Below are 22,913 nucleotides of genomic sequence, written 5' to 3' on the forward strand. Positions count from 1 at the left end.
GTAAACTATGTCATAAAATCATTACATACATACACACAAGCTGTTAGCTATTGTCCACAGGAGGGGCCACTTTTGTTTTAAAATCTATATGTGATCCATAAGTGTCATTTTAACGATTAATAAACTTTATAGAACGTATCATTCACACAGATTACCAGCTCGCCTTGCGTTATAGTGCGTTTCCCGTGCCGCTGCGCCTTCTATGCCGTATATCTTGAAAATGGCTAATGGCATGAAAAAACGTTTTATACCTAACTCGTCGCAAATTGTATGCCCTACAATTCTTACCTACATGTCAATAAAATTGGAGCTATAGGAAACTTGATATCCGCGAATAACCAGTTTTTATGACCTTTGACCTGGAATAACTTCCGACGCGCACACGCACACGATATATGCGTCGACTTTTAAGAGAACCTTTAAAATGTCATAACTAAGGTGTATACGAGTTTCCAGCTTATTATCTCTCATTCCGAGGTGAAACCCTTAATTTAACTGGGCCAACATGTTTCCGTCGCAACATCGTACTAACTCAACCGCATCGCAAGCCTACTTACTTTTAATAGTCTTAGTTTGGTAGTGTTTTTAAGGGCAACTACTTAAAGCCTTTTTACACTTTGCGAAATAGCGAGTGCAGGTGAGAAGTTAAACATATTTTTAACATATTTTTTCAAAGAGAAATGTCAGCGATTAGGTTTACTCTCAAAATAATATATATTTTATTACCCGACTACGGCAACGCAAAAGGAGGGTTATGATTTTGACCGGTATGTATGTGGGTATGTATGTATGTATGTATGTATGTTCATCTGTTCCCTCATAACTTCTAAAGTACTTATTATAATTTAATAAACGATGTGTCATTCGAATCGTCTTAATCGTCCGCTGGTTATAGGCTATATGGCGTCACAAAAAAATGAACACTGCGCCCTCTAGAGGTCATAAAGTCACGAACCAAAAAACTAAAATTAAGTAATGATGATGTGTTATACATCATTGGAAAGAGCTAAATTAGCACATTTCAAATATATAAATATTGTTAGCGTTTGCACCCGGCTTTACTTGCATGCGCCAGATAAAACATTAAATTTTCGGTTAGGTGATTGTGTGAACTATGAATCTACAAGCGCTCTGGTTTCTATCCGCGTGTTACGCGACTACGGCGATACAAGAAGGTTTTTGCAAAAGAAATTTGTTTGGCCGCTATACATGGTGTTTTTTTTAATGTCCTGCAACATTTTATAACGTGAATAGGTATAGAAGTCCTGATCAGCCAAAATGTATGAAACAGTCAATTTTTTTACAAGATACGTACGCGTTCCAAAGCCGGGCGCCTTCGGCGCCCTCATACTAAAAGAGTCGGGCGGAGCCCGACGTACGCGTTGCAAAGCCGGGCGCCTTCGGCGCCCTCATACTAAAAGTATCGGGCGTAGCCCGACGTACGCGTTCCAAAGCCGGGCGCCTACGGCGCCTTCATACTAAAAGAGTCGGGCGTAGCCCGACATACTCGTTCCAAAGCCAGGCGCCTTCGGCGCCCTCATACTAAAAGTGTCGAGCGTAACCCGACGTACGCGTTCCAAAGCCGGGCGCCTTCGGCGCCCTCATAGGCACTAAAGGAGTCGGGCGTAGCCCGATATAGGCGGCGCTCTGCGTGCATTTCTGTACTGAGGACGCCCTCGCAAAAGTAATATAAAGTGACTTCAAAAAGTTAGTAACGAAATCATGACCCCAAAATTAATTAAATAAAAAATAAGTTCAAAAACTAAAACCCGACTACTGCAAATCGCGCTCTAAAAAGTGGCCGTATGCCACATTACTTTTAAGTTTATAATCGTGGCATACGACCACGGCGATCCTCTGAATCTCTGTAAATATATAAAAAATTCAGTAAATTATATTACGTTGTATTTTTATATAAAAAAATGGTAACATTTATAATATTTCCTGCTTGATAATTTTAGATAAGAATTCTATCTTGTTTCATACTTTTTAGAGCGCGATTTGCAGTAGTCGGGTTTTAGTTTTTGAACTTATTTTTTATTTATCTTAATTATAATGAAAATTTTGGATAAATGAAATAGATTTTTATATGATTTTCATTTCAATATTTAACTACCGTAAATGCGATTCTTTTACCTCAATTGTTCTATGAAAGTATATACCTCAAAACCAAACTAACGTATTAAAAGTTTTTCTTAGTTATGTTTTATAATTTATAAAATACACATACATATTACTTTCCACGTATTCGAAATAAAAGGTAGAGTATTTAACTTGTTTATCTTGGTTATCAAATCTACTTATATTAATGGTATGTCAATCAATATAAAATCAAGTCAGGATTTATTATAGTTCGAATGTGACCCCAGGCTAGCATCCGTTAGATCAGACTAAGCCTGCCAATACTGGTAATCCGCAAAGCTCAATAGTCCAGGAATCAATCCGATTAATAAAATGGAAGCTAAGAAGCTTACTGTATTATCTCTCATGGGAACAATAATGCCTATGCCCGAAATAGAGGCAGATTGATTGTAATCCATGGTTATATACATAATATATTGTAACCCACCCAGTACTAGTGCTCTTCACTGTCCTAGTAGAACAGTGAAGAGCACTCGGACACCTCATACTTTTGTAAAAACACGGGACTTAATCGTGTTAGGTTAAATCAATATACTCGGACATCTATCTTACATGTTGCTCAGTTGGAATTCGATACCTATTTTTTTTTAGAATTTATGAAATGTTTATTAATAACACAATTCTATAGTTCGTTTTTTTAGCATTAGAAAGAACTCCACAGAAGCAAGCGCGCAGTTTTTATCAGGCTCTTTAATTGTTAATAATTATTTAATTATCTAATGTAGCATGGTCAATACATATAATTTACTTCCAATTATTACCGCTAAAAGTGCCGAATTTGGAACCACAAGCTTACTTCTGCGAAGTTCTTTCTAATGCTAAAAAAACGGACTGTATATATTGGTTCTTTTCTTAATATCATTATAATAACATATGTCAACTTTAGTGACAAAAACGATGGATGGATTGTGTGAAAGAGGATATGAGAAAGAAAGGAGTGAGTGCTGAGGACACGAAAGACAGAGGAGACTGGAAGAGAAAAACATATTGTGCCGACCCCACATAACGTGGGATAAGGGCAGGGGAAAGAAGAAGAGATCAACTTTAGTGACAGTAAAAAAAATATATATGGGGAGAGATTTTCCCTAAGTTATTTTTATTGTTCAATTTTAATTCATGCGCTCTTTAACATTGTTTCGTTGTTAAACATTCTTCCTTTGAAAAAGTTCTTGTTGTTTATTATGTTGTTATGTTGTTTTTTCCTTGGCAAGTTAAGAAATAAGGATCCAATTTCTTGAAAGTGTTTTTATGTTCCGCGTACAAGAAAAAATACTGTAAGCATAAAATATATTAATATGTATTTCCCTTCTGGGCTATAAAACCATATCTTTTTACCATGACTATATTGGCTTAGTATTCTTATTACCATTAGCTCTTTAACTTTTTTAGTATAGTTACTATCTAGCTAATAGTTCCTATTCTTCTAATACTTACAAATATCCAATATTATTGTAGGATTGCTAAATATTGTAGGATAAGTAGTATTTTTGTTTGATTTCCGAAAAATACTTTTGACATACGTTAACTGTTTGCATTTTGCTTAGTTTGTTTTTACGAATGGTTTATTAGCTATCCCTTGCTGTTTCTCTTGACCTTGAAGTTTTAAATTATAGTGTAATATTAGTTTTACTATTTTTATTGAATAATACCTATTGTTATATTGATTACGGTTATGGGCTATTACGCGCTTAAAGAAACACAGAGTAATAGTTATAATCGAAGAGGAGGGCAGACTGCATGTATTGGAAAAATTTGTAGCTTATACCTACTAGAGGGCGAGAGCAATAGCTTCAAAAGCTGTCCTTAGAAAATTGATGAAAAATAATCAGTTAATCAGCATGTATAAGTAATACACAAACTTGAATGTTGTTTTTTTTTTTTTAGGCTAACAACTATCTCCATGTCTTTTTTAAGCACTATTTTGGATGTTATTGGGACCCATTGATTTTGTATAACGTCACAGATTAAATAATAGTACTAGGTACCTACAGAACTAACACTCACTCTCTAACCAAACGCGTCTGTTACGATCCACAGATATGGCCGCTAGTCGACTAGTGGTGTCGACAGCGCCACGCGCGGCTTATGGCTTTCCCCAAAATTGGGGTGGAACGGATGTACTTTTAGCTACCTGTAGCAAAGCGACGAAATCGTGGAGTGAGCCACGCCTGATAACGTTCATATAATCTGTATAATTGACTTTGCACTTTGCAGCCATTAATTAAACCGCAACTCAATTCGATCCATATTTAATTAATTAATCACTGCTGTTAGGTGATTATATTATCTACATTATTCACCGATTCGCAGATAACTGATGAGGTAAAATTGTTTTATGAATTTAATAGAATAATAAATAAGTGTGTACCTATCTAAAATAAAGCTAAATCAATCTAAAATAATTTATTGAATCTGTAACATGAAATGTTTTGAACTTTTCATGTTGAGTGATAATGAGAGTGAAATTCTTATACATATAAAGGTTTCTTATCACTAGGTAGTCGATTTGACTAAGTAACTACCTTGATTAATTAAGACCTACATAGACGTCAGACCAAAAAAGTCTGCAGCGGATTTGATAGCCCAGGCAGTGCACGTGTCATTTTATACGTCATAATTTCATAGAAGTTTGACGTTAATAACACTTTGACTGCGTGGGCTACCAAATCCGCTGCAGACTATTCTTGGTCTGACTCTATCTATTTATTCACTAACGAAATAAAATTGTGATTTCATCCGAAGGGAGATTCTATTGACCCACATATATCAATACAAAAGCCTAAGGGTTGTAAGAAAATTTCAACATCCTGAAAGCATTTAAACATAAATAGGTATTTATTACGGTCAGCTGCCCATTCTTTGGCAAATATTTTATTCGGTCCGTGTAATGCAGTGGTTCTTACCTTTTCAGTACGGTCACCCCTATGACTAACTAGGGAACCTAATTTTACCCCTCCTCCCAATGGTAATAAAAAATAAAACGTGTACGTTTGTTGTATTATTATATTAGGTTAGTTTATTACCCCCGTAAAATACCAGTTTTACCCCCACGGGTTAAGAACCACTGGTGTAATGGAATCGTGTGGATTTTGCATTCGGAAATAGAGGATGGAAGTTGTGAATACATTTGTTTTATTTGTTCGGTGTGATGGGTAAAAAAAGGTTTTATGTCACTAAGAACGTAGAAGTTGATAAGTCTATATTTTGCCGATTGTTGTAGGTACGATATATATTTCAAGCTTAGAGCGGTTTCTACTGTGTTGCGGGTTGCGGGTTGTGTGATATCGCATATTTATCATTTATGGTTAGTGCTGGAAATAAAGAAAAACACATTTGCATATTACATAAGTAGGGATTCCTGAGAATTCTCGCGCACCTTTGAACTGTTTCGAAAGATTAGCGGTGACAAATGAAGAGCAGGCCTTGAAGATTTATGACCGAACGAGCGGAATACAAGTTGCATCCCCCGCGGCCCTGTCACTGTCCCAAACCAACCCAAACTGATGGACATAAATGAAGGTGTATTCAAAGTATACTGTTTGTTTACCTCTATAAACATGCATTATGTAATATTTTTTTTTAGTTTTATCATACTCTTATTTTAGAACTTACGGGGGACACACACACACACACACACACACACACACATTTTACCACTTTGGAAGTGTCTCTCGCGCAAACTATTCAGTTGGGGTTACTCAACGTATGGGTTAATTTGATGGAACACACGGACGGACAGACAGACATGACGAATCCATAAGGGTTCCGTTTTTGCCATTTGGCTACGGAACCCTAAAAAGCGTATGTCAGAGATACAAGCTGATACCTTTTAGACGTTGCTTGTGTAGAGATTGTGGCCTGACAACCGGCACTTTGAATTGAATTAACTTTCGTTGGATATACATACTTATTTTATCTAATTTTGTATTTAAATTTATATTCATTCCTAATTAAGTTTATTTGTAGCTAGACAAGACATTCATTGTCGGAGGTACGAGGGTTTCCTGGGTCGCTAATTAACTACAAAGGTGATTAAATAATTCCTCAAATTTTATGAACAACTTTTTAGTTTTTACAAAATATAATTTAACTCGTAGATTCAGCATAATACTTTGAAAGGGAACAAAGACGACGACAACAAAAGGAGAAATTGTTGTTACTTACGCGGTATGAAAACTGTGTTTTATTTTAATGCATCTCATATGTTTTCCACTTTACAGACATACCTGGTTGCTGCAATGTACTTACATAATCAACATGAAGTTCTTGTAAAGACGCTTTCGTTGAAATATCTACCAAATAATTATGTGTTTAAGCAAAATTCATTACAGTATGTAACCCGGCGATAAGTATTGCACATTGGCGTTTAGAAAGAGAATATTCCCTTACATTCCACGACTCTTCTCTTTCCGCAAAGACTAGGGTATATTGGGCTGATTACAGTGATATGCTAATTAACTGTACCTGTAATAGCTATGGATGATAGCGTAGATTATCTGATGTAAAATGGGTGTGCGGCAACCGGATTGCGTTCAACGCTGCGTTCCTCACATAAAACAACCGCGCGCTTTAACCCTTATCTTGGCATCGTAACACCCGTGATACATGGAACTTAAAAAAATCTAGCAGGTTCACTTTATTACCTAACACAATAATTCTGCCATCAATATGTCGAGCTACCCCCCTTACTTATATAAAAAAATTATTGACACGAGTGTCATTGTAAATTAAATAGTAATAATCAACATGGCGCCGTGGAAACTATAGATTTCGGTTCGTACTGGAAGTTTTGCATTTATTTCTTATGTTAGTATATATTTTTCCATAATCTACATTTTGATATCTTTACTGTCTCTTAGTGCATACATATTTACAATGCCTTCGAATTTAAAAACATTTAATACATAGAACCTTACATGAAACTGTTATGTATTATATTTGATACACTGCCAAGAACTCAGAAATGTACATATCGAAAGGATTGTATTACATTTAATACATTGCCAAGTTATCGTCAAAATATTTTTACATGATTTTTTATTTGTTTTATTTTTGTGGGGTTACAAAACATGCTTCAATTATTTGATATTAGTTGTCGTATTATTTAGTTATTAAACTTGGTTTTTTTTTAAGTATTAGATGTTATTTAACTATATATTCGTACGCTGTAGCATTATTGCTACGCCGTAGCCCGTAGCACGGAAAAATATGTGTATGGCAAACATGGCCTCAAAGTAAAAAAAAAAGGATTTTTTTTTACTTTTAATTATTTGTTTACTTTTCATATTTTACTCAACTTTTTGCTGACGACTTTTTTGAAACTTTACGGGATCTAATTTTCCGCCCATGTGATCAGGTATTCGTAGATATAATTTATTTTTACAGGTTTAATAGTCATCTGATGCTTTAGATTGCGTTTAATTAGCAGTAAATGCTAATATCTGTTGCATTACATGTTTTATTTTAAGACTGCATCGAGCAAAATCAGCGAAAAAGGCAGTCACCGTTTAGTCGCTAGCGTTCACATCTCTTGATAAAAAAAATTATAATAAATGTCATTATTATCCCAAAGAGTGTGTTTACAACGAATCACCCTTGAAAATCTGAAATATTTTACAATATAATAAATACACTTATGCAAAGTTGTACCTAAAACGAGATGAACGAGTGTCAGCGTTTAGTAAAATTTGTATAAAAAAATCGATGCTCATGCTATAAAATCGAGTGATTTCGAAAGCCAGATAACTGGACTACAACGAATCAGGCTTTTCCTATTTTTCCTCTTAAAGGCTACAGAGAAATTCAATCGTAAACGTAAACTTTCGTAAAATTTCCATACATCCGCCATATCTGTCAAATTCTCCTTTCAATCAGATGCCCGCTGGGCTTGGTTCAAAGCGGACGCGTACCAGGATCTCCCAGTTTGACAGTTTGAAATTCATATCCGTATACGAATGATGATACCAGTGAAAAACTGTGTTCAAAATAAATAGGGTAAATAAATAACGTCACACGGAGATCTAGAGTCATAAAAATTTCGACATCTTTTTATTCACAAGTCATAATACTTAAAAAATATAACAAATTATTTAATAAAATATATGAATACAGCCAAATCAGTGTAATTAGCTTCTTCCTAATTCACTTAAAATGAAAAAAGTTTGAAGATTTGTAATTTCTTATTGGAATAAATTTTCATTGTGCTGGTATTCATGTTACGTCATTTTAAAAACATATATGACATAATGTCAATATACTAGATAAACAATTTATCAACAAAATTCTTCACATTTTAGCCTAAGCAATATAAATTATTAAAATTTTATTTATGAAGACGGAGCAATGTTGTTCACATAATTTCAGCAATAAAATTCTTAGTTTCAACTAGTTCTGTTGCTATTCTAAGAGCTATCACGAGCTCTGAAAGTTAATTCAATGATATATCATCAAGAAATTGAAATCAAGATTCGACCTGCAGTCTCAGCGAGTTTTTGTGGCTATATTATCAGTTCAAAGAACGATATTTAAAGCCAATACCAGCAGTGGTCTGTTTTACGAGTACCTATATTGGTTTCATGTGACGATGTTTATATAAATGTATTTATCAAACAACAACGTGCTTTTATTTCATTGATATTCGGTGCAAAACTATAACTCAGTAACGAAATAAAATTATGAGAAATGCCTTTGGTTTATTTCAGTGAACGTTTATGTTTATGAGGTCGTTTATAGGTAAGGTCTTATGTCTTATCAGCGTGGCTTTGGCCTTTGGACATTTTTGTAATGCTTTGTAATAAGATAGGTGAGGTATCTACTTATATCCCTAATTGTAATAACCTTTTTTGAAATGAATTACAATTTAATTATTTAAATAAAAAAGTGGTCCACAATAATATACATCCGTTCGGTCCGCTAAAATAATATAAGTGCCCTTCATAATATTAAGTAGGTATATTTAAGATTAACAATCAGTAAACATCATTAATTACAAATTGGGTGAGATATTTCCGACATAAAACCTAAAGGTAAAAGTACAATTTGCTAAGTAAACTGTCAATCTACATTAATTATTATAATAGATAGACTCTTAGAGGTCAGCTTACTGAAGATTATGAACAACATATAGGTACTTTCTAAATAAAATACAATTTGTTTTTCCATGACTCATGTAGGCCTTATTTTACTAGACCATTTAAATTAAAGATGAAATTAATTAATGATAAAAGGTAATAAGGCCCGGTAATATTCTCTGTTATTCTTGAACTTGTACTATGACTCAGACACTGACACTGACAGTGCAAGTAACAAGGCCCGGCTCCGAACCAACATGGTATGGTTTTTTTATAAAACGTGTATTTTTCAAAAGCGCCGGAATATTATTATAACTATTTTGGTATATGAAGAAACATGAACAAATGAGAAATCTAAATTGAATTGGTAATAATATCCTGATTATTTATAAAACTATTTCAGTTAAAATAAAGGTGGGCCTTATATGCCTCACCTAACCCTATTCGTTCACATTTAGATCCTATAGCTATATTTGGTCACTTTGGCCGTCACTATTTATTTGATACCGATTGTACTAACAATTAAAAGTACAGCTCATATGTACTTTTTCCTGTACTGAAACTTATAAGGTATGCCCACCAAATACGCTCATAAGAACGATATATTCGATAGATATAGGCTATGAACTATCTAATGATATACAGGGTGTAATCGTTAAGTGTAGCCAGGCTATAATTCCGTAAATATAACAGATATCAGAAAACTTCAAATTGATATCAAAAGTGCGTTACCCAATGAGTAAAATTACATTAATAACTTTTTTTAAATAAAAACAGAAATATCCCAGACATTAACTCTACTCTAAGACATTAACTCACAAACCCTCCCATACATTTAGTACGACGACTCACCCTTCAAAGAACGTTGGTGTCGTAAGAGATAAAACTGCTTGAGATTCATTATTTGCGGTGATAAACTGTAATAAAAACTGTGATAATAAATCTATTATTTCATAAACGGTAGTTTTATTATTTTATTACAGTGAGGGGTGAGTCGTCGTACTAAATGTATGGGAGGGTTTGACGTTAATGTTTGGGATATTTCTGCTTTTATTTAAAAAAGTTATTAGGAATCATCCATTAATTACGTCACATTAATTTCTAGGTTTTTTGACCCCTCCCCCCCTCCTTGTCACACTTGGTCACATTTTGCAACCCCCACCTGGTGTGACGTCACATTTTAGGTAATTTTGTTTTCAACGAAATGGGCAGTACTAACTCGGCATTATTTAAAAAAAAAATATTTTTGGTAAAATAAATATATATAATTTTATAACACAAAACCAATTAGGAACGAAAATTACCTACATACTTCCAAAACCTCATTATTTAAATGTACTGCGAATAAAAAAATATAAATTAATTTTTGGTTACTGATGAATAGTGATGAAGTTAAAGTGACGTCACAGTGTTTGTGACTCCCCCTCCCCATGTCACAACATGTCACATTTTCTTGACCCCCTCCCCCCCCAAACGTGTGACGTAATTAATGGATGACCCCTTAATGTAATTTTACTCATTGGGTAACGCACTTTCGATAACAATTTGAAGTTTTCTGATATCTGTTATATTTACGAAATTATAGCCTGGCTACACTTAACGATTACGCCCTGTATAAGTTACTTCGGGACGCGTCATGGTCATGGCCCAGAACCCATACTATCCGGGACACAGTTCTTTAATATTATGTGGGGCTAAAAAGGCCCTCTGTCAGTGCAGGTGACAAGGCCCGGTCCCGGGCCTTATTGAACGTATGAGATGGAATAGTAAATTTAAATATTTTAATATAGGTAATTATGAGTTTTTTGATTTCCCGATAAGTTTTAAGTAAGCATCACTTACTGACTTACAAAAGTATAAGCGTAGTATACCTGCATTCTATTAGATGTTTTTAAAGCCTTATTATCAATAGAGCTTTAAAAATTAAGTTATAAGTAAAATATAATAAGCGTGTTTACTTGTAAAAAATATGTTACAAGACCTATATATAACTAATGAAGGGATAATTTTAGATATAAGTAGTTCACTTCGAGTAGGTAAAATAGACGATTTCTTATATCTTTAATAATAAAACTCCTAGTTTTAATTTGGTCTATGTCTACAAACCGCATACCTACCATCGCACACCACCACACTGTTAACTGACAGTTCGTAAACCTTATTACAAAAGGCATAAGGTCTACCGATGGACAGTTAAGAGCGTCGCCGTTTGTACCTATCTTAATAAAAAAGTCAACAACGAAAATAAATAATTACCTAATACGTCACATACCTATGACATGACATGAACAAACAAGGAAAGCTATATATAAAAAGTGTTTTTTCTCTGTCTTCTCACAAAGGAAAGTTTGACAGTTTTAATTCCTCAAAGGAGGTCAGTAGTTAACACCAAACTCGAAACAGCACCTTTAAAAAAACATTAGGGGTCACTGACCTGTCCCAGTAAATTGAGGTAGTGTGCGTGAGCTGCGTTTGTGTGTGAAATAGGGTAATTTGACAGAATCTGAAAATTTACCCTCCTCTACGCCCTCTTAATTAAAATCTTCATTTTTCTTCTAAAAAGTAGGTAACTATTTTGTCGAGTTATTGGCATTGTATCAAATATGATACATATGATTTTCCGAAACTGGAAAATCCTGGATTTTTTTTCTTATTTTTTAATAGTCTAGTATGCTCAATAGGTGACAAAAAACAAAAAAAAAGTTTATATTTAAGATATTTTGAGCCTTGCCAAGATAAGGGTTAAGGATGACTCATGTTAGACCGGCCCGTGGCCGGGTCGGAGCTTCCGGAGCTTCATCTTCTATGGAAAGTTTGATTTTCCATGTGCTCACCGATCAGCCGTCATAGAAAATGACATGTCGGACGCCTCGGCCCGGTCTAGCGTGAGTCATCCTTTACGTATACTATCTGAAATTAGTAGATTAATTTTATCCATTCGCTATTTTCGTAGCGTGACAGTAGCAAACAATCGAATAAGCCGCTGGCGGTATACGAGTAAGTAAAGTATGCATATTATTATACTATTATTATTTGACGACCAGTCTGGCCTAGTGGGTAGTGACCCTGCCTATGAAGCCGATGGTCCCGGGTTCGAATCCTGGTAAGGGCATATATTTGTATGATGATACAGATATTTGTTCCTGAGTCATGGTTGTTTTCTATGTATTTAAGTATTTATATATTATATATATCGTTGTCTGAGTACCCACAACACAAGCCTTCTTGAGCTTACCGTGGGGCTTAGTCAATTTGTGTAAAAATGTCCTATAATATTTATTTATTTATTTATTTATACTGTGTTTGTTCTAGTGTGCTATAGTTGCGGTCGTATTTAAGGTGGAGTTTCTTCCCCTTTTGCCTACACGAGCTGTGCCTCATTTGCGCTAGTTCTCCTGAATAATACATCCATTGCGGATATTTCATCATTCCCGTGCTCCATTCCGTCCGGCATCGGAATGAATTGTTGCTTTGCTCCAATTTGGCGTCCACTAATTTGTGCTTTTAGCATGAATGCGGACGCGTGCCGAGTGCCCGTTGTGTCGAATATTGCGAAAGGCACGTGCTCGTACAACGCTGCAGGTTTATAATTTATGGTTGTTACTAATTGTTTTTTTAGGGTTCCGTACCCAAAAGGTAAAACGGGATCCTATTACTAAGACTCTGCTGTCCGACCGTCCGTCCGTCCGTCCGTCTGTCACCAGGCTGTACCTCACGAACCGTGATAGCTAGACAGTTGAAATTTTCACAGATGATGTATTTCTGTTGCCGCTATAACAACAAATACTAAAAAGAGAATAAAATAAAGATTTAAAAGAAAAAGAAAAAGAAAGATTTGAAAGAGTTTTAGACCGAAGTTAAGCAACGTCGGGCGGGGTCAGTACTTGGATGGGTGACCGTTTTTTTTGCCTTTTTTGCATTATGGTACGGAACCCTTCGTGCGCGAGTCCTCGCATTTGCCCGGTTTTTTTGTTTTATGTGTAAGTACGGTCTGCGCACGTGCTCCTAAGATTTTCAAGATGCTGTTGTGTTGCGGCGTACACCGAGCTATCGATCACTACGAATCCGTCGAGCATACTGTAAGTTTACATAACACTTTCTCTGTAAAAAACCTCCATTTTCTAGTGTTTGTCAATCTATAGATGCAGAATGTACGAGTACATACTAGAGATGCCCCGAATAGTGAATTTGGCCGAATACCGAATATACGGCCCCTATCTCGGCCGAATACCGAATATTCGGCAGGACATACGAACATTTAGAGTCACAACAACAAAGCACAAGGTTTGCTAAGATATATTTTTATGTTGAACAGAATTAATGAATGTAGTTAGAGTCAATAAAATCAGACACATGATAAAAATAAAATATTTTGTAATCAAAAAATGCTCAAACACGTGAAAAAATTTAAAAATTAAATATTCCTAGTGTTTGGCTATTTTTCGTGTAAGTATATTTTCTTTTTAACAGTGCAAAAAAAAAGTAGTAGGCAACATTCGGCCGAATACCGAATATTCGCCAAAGTGGCCGAATAGGCCGAATATCGAATAGTTGCTGAATATTCGTGGCATCTCTAATACATACTACTAATATGAATAGATGGCAGATACTTTTGGCGCGTTGTTTTATTCGCTGCTCTTGATGCTCACTCTACAAGTTTTTAGGCTATAATCGAAAATTGTGAGGAGTCGATAAATTTTGTATTATGACAGTATAATTAAAAAATTCTTTTAAAGCAAAAATACCTTGTTACATAAATATAGTACAATCAACCGGCAACCACGGTATCTCACATCAAAGTCGCCCCGCTCGTGTTTATACTGATTAATTCACCTAGTTACGCGAGCCGCGATCAAAGGGCCGCAAACGACTGCCTTCTGAATAATAGATTAATGTACGTCACATGCTCATGCTGTAGCTCTATTCTAGAGAGTACTTACGAAAATGCCTCAGAATATCCGCCTGATTCGAACTTTAAGATACGTCCATTAATAGATCTACGGCACGATTCGGGAAATTAATTAGAGATTCACTAGATATGAAATAGTAAAGATACCTTCAACGGCAAAAGGTACCTTATGTCTGCCTGCGCTTACGCTATTATTAACGCTGCTCCAATATTCAGCCGGGGCAATGGTACCTTTTGCCGCGGAACGTCACATATCTTTACTATTTCATATCTAGTGACTCTCAAATTCACTTCCCGAATCGCGCCGCTAGAAACCATATGGATTACTTAGATGCTCAGTGTCAAAAGTGACGATTTTGTTTGAAGAAACGTCACATTTGATTCTGATATATCAAATCCATATCTTTTCTAAGTCTATTAATTGACGTATTTTGAAGTTCGAATCGGGCCGTATGTTTGCAGATATAGGAATGTGTCTTTGAGACAAAAATGCAGCTGTTAAAAGCACGTTACGCGCAGGGAAGGCGACGCCATGGAGTGGCTTGTTGTTCAAGGCAGAGTGGATGACACAAGATCCAGATTGCGATGGACCGACCAAGTAAAGGCTCTCACCGAGTCACCTTTAACTAGGTATGTCCGTGCGAAATGCATTAAATAGAGAAGCAAGGCAGGTAACAACGAAAAAGGCCGTACAACGACCACGACTGATCTAACAAGAGTATCCAACTGAGAAGAAGAAGTCTCGGTGGTCTCGGTGGTCGGTGTTTCGTCTCGGTTTTTATCACCGCAGCTCCCGCCAAAGGAGCAAAGTTCATCCCCACTTCTTAGATACACAGGCACACCAAGAATAAGCGTGCATCTCGCTTGTTTCTTCCCAGAACTTGCAGAATGTGGAATGACTTGCCTCCTGAGGTATTTCCTTTGCGCTACGACATGGGATTCTTCAAGAAACGGGTATTTAGGGTTCTCAAGGGTCGGCAACGCTTAAGTGGCTCCTGTGGTGTTGCTTATGTCCATGGGTGACGATGACCGCTTCCCATCAGGCGGCTCGTCTGCTCGTTTGCTGACTATTACATAAAAAAAAACATTAATTTAGGTAATAATGTGGACCCAGTATACCTATAGGGGTCATAATTACTCATAAAATTAAAACGAAAGTAAAGTCAGTTTCGTTTTATGTTTATTCTTGCACAAATACGACTACTATACGAGGTATACAAATGAAGAAGACGTAATCTTTTATAAGCCGCTTGGGGCTGTTTGTGCTTTGTGTTGTTGCTTGTGGGGGTGAATATCATTTAGCAGAATTATACCGGGTGTGGCCTGTAACACGAGCAAATATTATAATTAAAACATAGATTGTACTCCTCAAACGACTTTTAAAAATTATGAAGTATTTGGACTCCCTATTTTTCATACAAAATAAATATTATCTTCAATGGACGCCATAGCTACGCCATGTGATTGACGTTGCTTGTCACGCCTTAAACATAACAAAATTCGCAATACATTGCCTCTTAGAATAAACTTTAAAGTGTATTAAAAATCAAACCACAAGTTATTTTTAAAAGTCGCTGAACAAATATTGGTCAGTATGAGGAGTACAGCCTACAGTTTAATTTAATTATTTGCTCATGTTACAGGCCATACCCGGTATGAAATAATGAAGTTCTTCCGAAAACGCATGAATATAGTTACTTTTTAACAGCCAGATTCGAACTTTAAGATAGGTACGTCTAAAATTTGCTAAAGAAGATAAGATTAATCAAGCTTGCTGAGGAGGAAACAGCAATTTCAGATTGCTTATTGCCCCGTTAAAATAACTTTGTTTTCTCCGCTTATAATTGCACTTAAGAGGGCGTCGAGGAGGGTAAATTTTCAGATTCTGTCAAATTACCCCATTTCACACACAAACGCAGCTCACGCACACTACCTCAATTTACTGGGACAGGTCAGTGACCCCTAATGTTTTTTTAAAGGTGCTGTTTCGAGTTTAGTGTTAACTACTGACCTTCTTTGAGGAATTTAAACTGTCAAAGCTTTCCTTTGTGAGAAGACAGAGATAAAACACTTTTTATATATAGCTTTCCTTGTTTGTTCATGTCATGTCATAGGTATGTGACGTATTAGGTAATTAATTATTTTCGTTGTTGACTTTTGTATTAAGATAGGTACAAAACGGCGACGCTCTTAACTGTCCATCGGTGGACCTTATGCCTTTTGTAATAAGGTTTATGGACTGTCAGTTAACAGTGTGGTGGTGTGCGATGGTAGGTATGCGGTTTGTAGATATAGACCAAATTAAACCTAGGAGTTTTATTATTAAAGATATAAGAAATCGTCTACTTTACCTACTCGAAAAAAGTGGACTCTATCTAAAATTATCCCTTCATTAGTTATAGGTCTTGTAACATTTTTTACAACTATAGACGCTTATTATATTTCACTTATAACTTAATCTTTAAAGCTCTGTTGATAATAAGGCTTTAAAAACATCTAATAAAATTCAGGTACTACACTTATACTTTTGTAAGTCAGTAAGTGATGCTTACTTAAAACTTATCGGGAAATCAAATAACTCATAACTACCTATATTAAAATATTTAAATTTACTAATTCATCTCATACGTTCAATAAGGCCCGGGACTGGGCCTTGTCACCCGCACCGACAGAGGGCCTTTTTAGTCCTACATAATATTAAAGAACTGTGTCCCGGATAGTATGGGTTCTGGTCCATGACGCGTCCTGAAACTCCTGAATTAACTTATACAGGGTGTAATTGTTAAGTGTGGCCAGGCTACAATTCCGTAAATATAACAGATATCAGAAAACTTCAAATTGATATCAAAAGTGCGTTACCTAATGAGTAAAATTACATTAATAACTTTTTTTAAATAAATGCAGAAATATCCCAAACATTAACTTCAAATCAAACCCTCCCATACATTTAGTACGACGACTCAACCCTCAAAGAACGTCGGTGTTGTAAGAGACAAAACTGCTTGAGATTCATTATTTGCGATAATAAACTGCAATAAAATAATAAAACTACCGTTTATGGAATAATAAATCTAACACTTATTTTTTAAGGAAGTACATTTTTTGTTTACAGTAGTTTCTCGAAATGACGCCCTTCTTGTGCGATACATTGACGGGCCCCCTTAAATATTTCTAAATTAACTTTGCGGTGTGATTAAAAAATAAATGTTAGATTTATTATTTCATAAACGGTAGTTTTATTATTTTATTACAGTTTATTATCGCAAATAATGAATCTCAAGCAGATTTATCTCTTACAACACCAACGTTCTTTGAGGGGTGAGTCGTCGTACTAAATGTATGGGTGGGTTTGAAGTTAATGTTTGGAATATTTCTGCTTTTATTAAAAAAATATATTAATGTAATTTTACTCATTGGATAACGCACTTTCGATATCAATTTAAAATTTTCTGATATCTGTTATATTTACGGATTTATAGCCCGGCTACACTTAACGATTACAACCTGTATATCATTAGATAATTCATAGCCTATATCTATAGAATAAATCGTTCTTATGAGCGTATTTGGTGGGCATCCCTTATTAGTAAAAAAGCCTACTGCTTTATAATAGGGTGGCAATGGTGGCAGAAACCCATTTCATTTGTAAAATTGTAGGGATGAATGTATAGTTTATTGTAAATCCCAAATATATTAAATTACCCGCGGACAGAGCGACGGATTTTATAATTAGATAATTTTCACATGTATGAGCTCTGTTCTGTGTAAGTAATCCTAGAGCAGCTGTAAGCGCTGCGCGCCGTGTTTGACGGTCTAACGATCCGCCCTCGGCTGCAGCGCTGACAGCGATGTATTGTGCCCGCTTCCCGCAGGCGCAGAGAGCCCTTATAGTTCGTTTTTTTTAGCATTAGAAATTAGGTAAACAATCTTGATGTGTCTTTTAATGGAAAAACACATTTTAAAAATAAGTTACGGCAAATATGTAACAATTATGAATCTAATACGATCATTTATATTCTTCTGCTTTCATAAGTAATAGTTTTTGAGTTTTAAAAAGCGTTTTTCAATTAAAAGACATGTCAAGATCGCTTACCTTCTTGCAACTTCTTTCTAATGCTAAAAAAAACGAACTATAGATACGAACGTTGTTATCGAGGCTGTCATAATAAGTTGCTTTTTCCCGTTAAATTTGTGTTTTGTAATTATTATTTGGCTTTCGCTCTCTCTCCTTCTGTTTGTATAAAGATAGATAGATGTGTGTATTGTGTGTCGTAACGGACAATAAATCGGTGTGCGAAAACGAACGCTTGGTGACTATTATTTGCTCCTGCATCTGCACCCGCTTACCACGCCTAGCACAACTCTACCTTCCACATCTACAAAATTATCACCTGTAATTTATCTGTAAAATATTAAAACATTGTATTCACACTTTTCAAATGCCAGATTCAGTTTTTTTTTTTTAATGTTTGACTTTGGCCATAATTCAATTTGAATAGAAATCATCACCGCCACGCGCTACTAATTAATATTCAGAAAAAATATATGAGTGCCTATTTTTATTTTTTTGACATTTAGATTTTATTCTAGAAATTATAGACTAATATTTTTTATACAATCTTTTTAATGTTTGACGATCCTTCTGTGAAATTCTTAGTGTTAAATTTGATATGTATAATAATCCAATTTTATTATGGAATAATATTAACATCAATAAATTGTTCTGATAGTTAGATTAAGATTAATTACGATTCATAAGAGCTTGTTGCTAGGCCTAGATTTTGCAATTTTTTATTTAGTACAAATCACCACACTGTGATTGTAAAGGCCAAAATTGTCCTAAAATTACATATCATTATCATTTATTGTGCAAAAATCAGTTTATTTGTATGAATCGTTATACCTATATACGATTATTTAAAAACTGAATTCCTCGTCCCTAAATTATACAAAAATTATATATAACTTGCCCTAGTTGCTAAAAGCATGAAGAAATATAGCATAGATTGGACTTCATAGATTGGAGCCGACCATTTCCCCTCTTCCCTTATTTTTGGTATACTAAGCCACTAGTATTGGGTTGCCTATAATTATTTTTCGTTGAATGTACTCGTAAACCTCTATCCGTTAGTATGCGATTCATTAATGGACGCACCATGGCCCAAATCGGGACACGGTTCTTTAACACGTAATGTTAATAATCAATTTGGTTTCACCAAAGGTCGATCGACTACTGACGCCGGTGCGGTACTTCTAAAACACATCTTTGATGCTTGGGAAAAAGCTCAAGATGCTGTTGGAATTTTCTGTGATCTGTCAAAGGCATTTGATTGCGTTGATCACGAAAATTTAAAGAGAAAATTAAGCCGCTATGGTATAAAAGCTAGTGCCCTAGACCTGGTCTCATCGTACCTTTCGTATAGAACTCAGCGAGTAGTTATTAATGGAACTCAATCGGCGGGGTCCCCGGTAGCCCTCGGAGTGCCTCAAGGTTCAATTCTTGGTCCCTTCCTGTTTTTGGTATACATTAATGACTTACCAAAAGTTGTGCAAGATAGACATGATATAGTGTTATTTGCAGATGACACTTCCCTTATATTTAAAGTGGACAGAAAGGAAAATAGCTTCGAGAGCATTAATGACGCGCTATCTACCATTGTAAACTGGTTTACGGCAAACAATTTGCTTTTGAACGCCAAGAAAACCAAATGCATCAAGTTTACGCTACCTAACGTCAAGCAGGTAAATAACAGCAAGATTAAAATAAAAGGTGATACGCTGGAATTTGAGGACCGAACTGTTTTCCTGGGAGTCACTCTAGACTCCAAACTGCAATGGCATGCACATATAGGCACTCTAGCCGGAAAACTTAGTTCAGCAGCCTATGCAGTGAGGAGAATCAAACAGCTGACAAACGTAGAGACGGCCAGGCTGGTATACTTTAGTTACTTCCATAGTGTTATGTCTTATGGAATTCTGTTGTGGGGAAAAGCGGCAGATATTCAGACAATATTTGTGCTGCAAAAACGAGCTGTACGTTCCATCTATGGACTGGGCGCTCGAGTATCCCTAAGAGAGAAATTCAAAGAAGTTAACATTCTTACCGTTGCATCTCAATACATACTAGAGAATATTATGTATGTTCGGAAAAACATCCACGAATTCAAGGTTAACAGTGATATCCATAACTATAACACTAGAAACAAACATAAACTTGCTGTGCCCGCCCACCGCCTCCGTAAGGTTAGTACGTCTTTCGTCGGGAACTGTACACGTTTTTATAACAAAGTCCCCACTGATGTAGCGAATTTACCACTTCACAAATTTAAGTCGCACATTAAGCAGTCCTTGTTACGTAAGGCGTACTACACTGTAAATGATTTTATAAACGATAGAGATGCTTTTAAGCCGGTAGCTTGATTTCATTAGTATAATAAGAATTAAATAAATATTGTTTTTTTTTTTTACATTGTGAATTAAATATGCTAGTGTCCAGTAGAATTGACACATGAGACAATGATGTTCTCGCTTGATTATATTGTTTAATTTAATTTTAGTTTTGGACACTTGGAGACCTTATACATCTCTAAGTACATATTTATTTATTTGATTATTATTTTTGATTGTACATACTTACCTATATTTTTAATGTTTCTGACACTTAGAGACCTTTACATCTCTAAGTCAACTTAGGCTAGTAATTATGTGAAGCTATATTACTGTCTTTTTATGTAACATATGAGCACAAAATGCCGTGTCTTACAGCTACATGTTATTACTATTTTAATATTAATATAGGCCGGTAGCTTGAACATGTCATGCTCGCTTAAAAGTCTTTGCTTACGGTGGCGTTGTTGATCGGGTCGCCACTTTCCCGAATGAAGGTTGAGGGAGGCGATGGCTGAGATACGCGTCATACTCGTGAACGGGTGCTGTTTGTGGAGACTGGTCTGTTAAGCTAACACGAGCTATTATACTTAGTAACTTTTATTAATTAATTACAGTGAGACGCCTCATTCTGTTCTCGTATGTTTCTTTTCTTTTAATGAATGTATTAATTATACAGGATATTGACTCTTGGAGACCCTATACATCTCTAAGGATAACTTGATAAACTATATAATCTTATAGTTCTGACACCTAGAGACATTTACACCTCTAAATATTATAGATTTTTTTTTGTGTGTGTTTTTTTATCTGTATTTTGTATGTAATTCGACATTAAGAGACCATATACATCTCTTAGTAATTGTAATACGTTAGATTGAATTGTTAGTTTTATTTTATAAAATTGTTGATGTTATTATTTTTGCTTTTATGTAAATTCAATGTTGACGTGTAAAAGTGCCCTTGTGGCCTATTTGCTGAATAAATGTTGATGTTTGATGTTTGATGATGTTGAATCAGAGAACATCTTTAATTACGCTCAAATGCTTAAGTTTCAGTACAGGGAAAAGTACATATGAGCTGTACTTTTAATGGTTAGTACAATCGGCATCAAATGGAGAGTGACGGCCAAAGTGACCAAATATAGCTATAGGATCTAAATGTGGACGAATAAGGTCAGGTGAAGCATATAAGGCCCACCTTTATTTTAACTGAAATAGTTATATTAATAATCAGGATATTATTACCAAATCAATGTTTCTTCATATATACCAAAATAGTTATAAAAATATTCCGGCGCTTTTGAAAAATACACGTTTTATAAAAAAACCATACCATGTTGGTTCGGAACCGGGCCTTGTTACTTGCACTGACAGTTGAACACTGACTTGAACATAAGTTCAAGAATAATAGAAAATATTACCGGGCCTTATTAGCTTTTATCATGAATTAATTTCATCTTCAATTTAAAATGGTCTATAGTAAAATACGGCCTACATGAGTCATGGAAAAACAAATTGTATTTTATTTAGAAAGTACTTATAATATATGTTGTTCATAATCTTCAGTAAGCTGACTTCTAGGAGTCTATCTATTATAATTAATGTAGATTGACAGTTTACTTAGCAAATTGTACTTTTATACCTTTGAAACAAGCATTTGAGCGTAATTAATGATGTTTACTGATTGTTAATCTTAAATATACCTATTATGTAGGGCACTTAAATTATTTTAGCGGACCGAGCGGATATGTATGTTTGTAGACCACTTTTTTATTTAAATAATTAAATTGTAATTCATTCAAAAAAAGGTTACTACAATTAGGGATATAGATACCTCACCTACCTTATTACAAAGCATTACAAAAATGTCCAAAGGCCAAAGCCACACTGATAAGTAAGACATAAGACCTCATAAATACCTATAAATAAACGTTCACTGAAAATAACCCTAAGGCATTTCTGATAAGTAATTATTTTTCGTTACTGAGTTATCGTTTTGCACCGAATATCAATGAAATGAAAGCACGTTAATTTGATAGATACATTTATATAAAAATCGTCACATGGAACCAATATAGGTACTCGTAAACCAGACCACTGCGGTATTGGCTTTAAATATCGTTCTTTCAACTGATAATATAGCCACAAAAACTCGCTGAGACTGCAGGTCGAGTCTTGATTTCAATTTCTTGATGATATATCATTGAATTAACTTTCAAAGCACGTGATAGCTCTCAGAATAGCAACAAAACTGGTTGAAACTAAGAATTTTATTGCTGATATTATGTGAACAACATTGCTTCGTCTTCATAAATAAAATTTTAATAATTTATATTGTTTACGTTAAAATGTGAAGAAATTTGTTGATAAATTGTCTATCTAGTATATTGACATTATGTCATA

The sequence above is a fragment of the Cydia fagiglandana genome, chromosome 15, assembly GCF_963556715.1.
Source record: "Cydia fagiglandana chromosome 15, ilCydFagi1.1, whole genome shotgun sequence".
In the NCBI taxonomy this organism is placed as follows: Eukaryota; Metazoa; Arthropoda; class Insecta; order Lepidoptera; family Tortricidae; genus Cydia; species Cydia fagiglandana.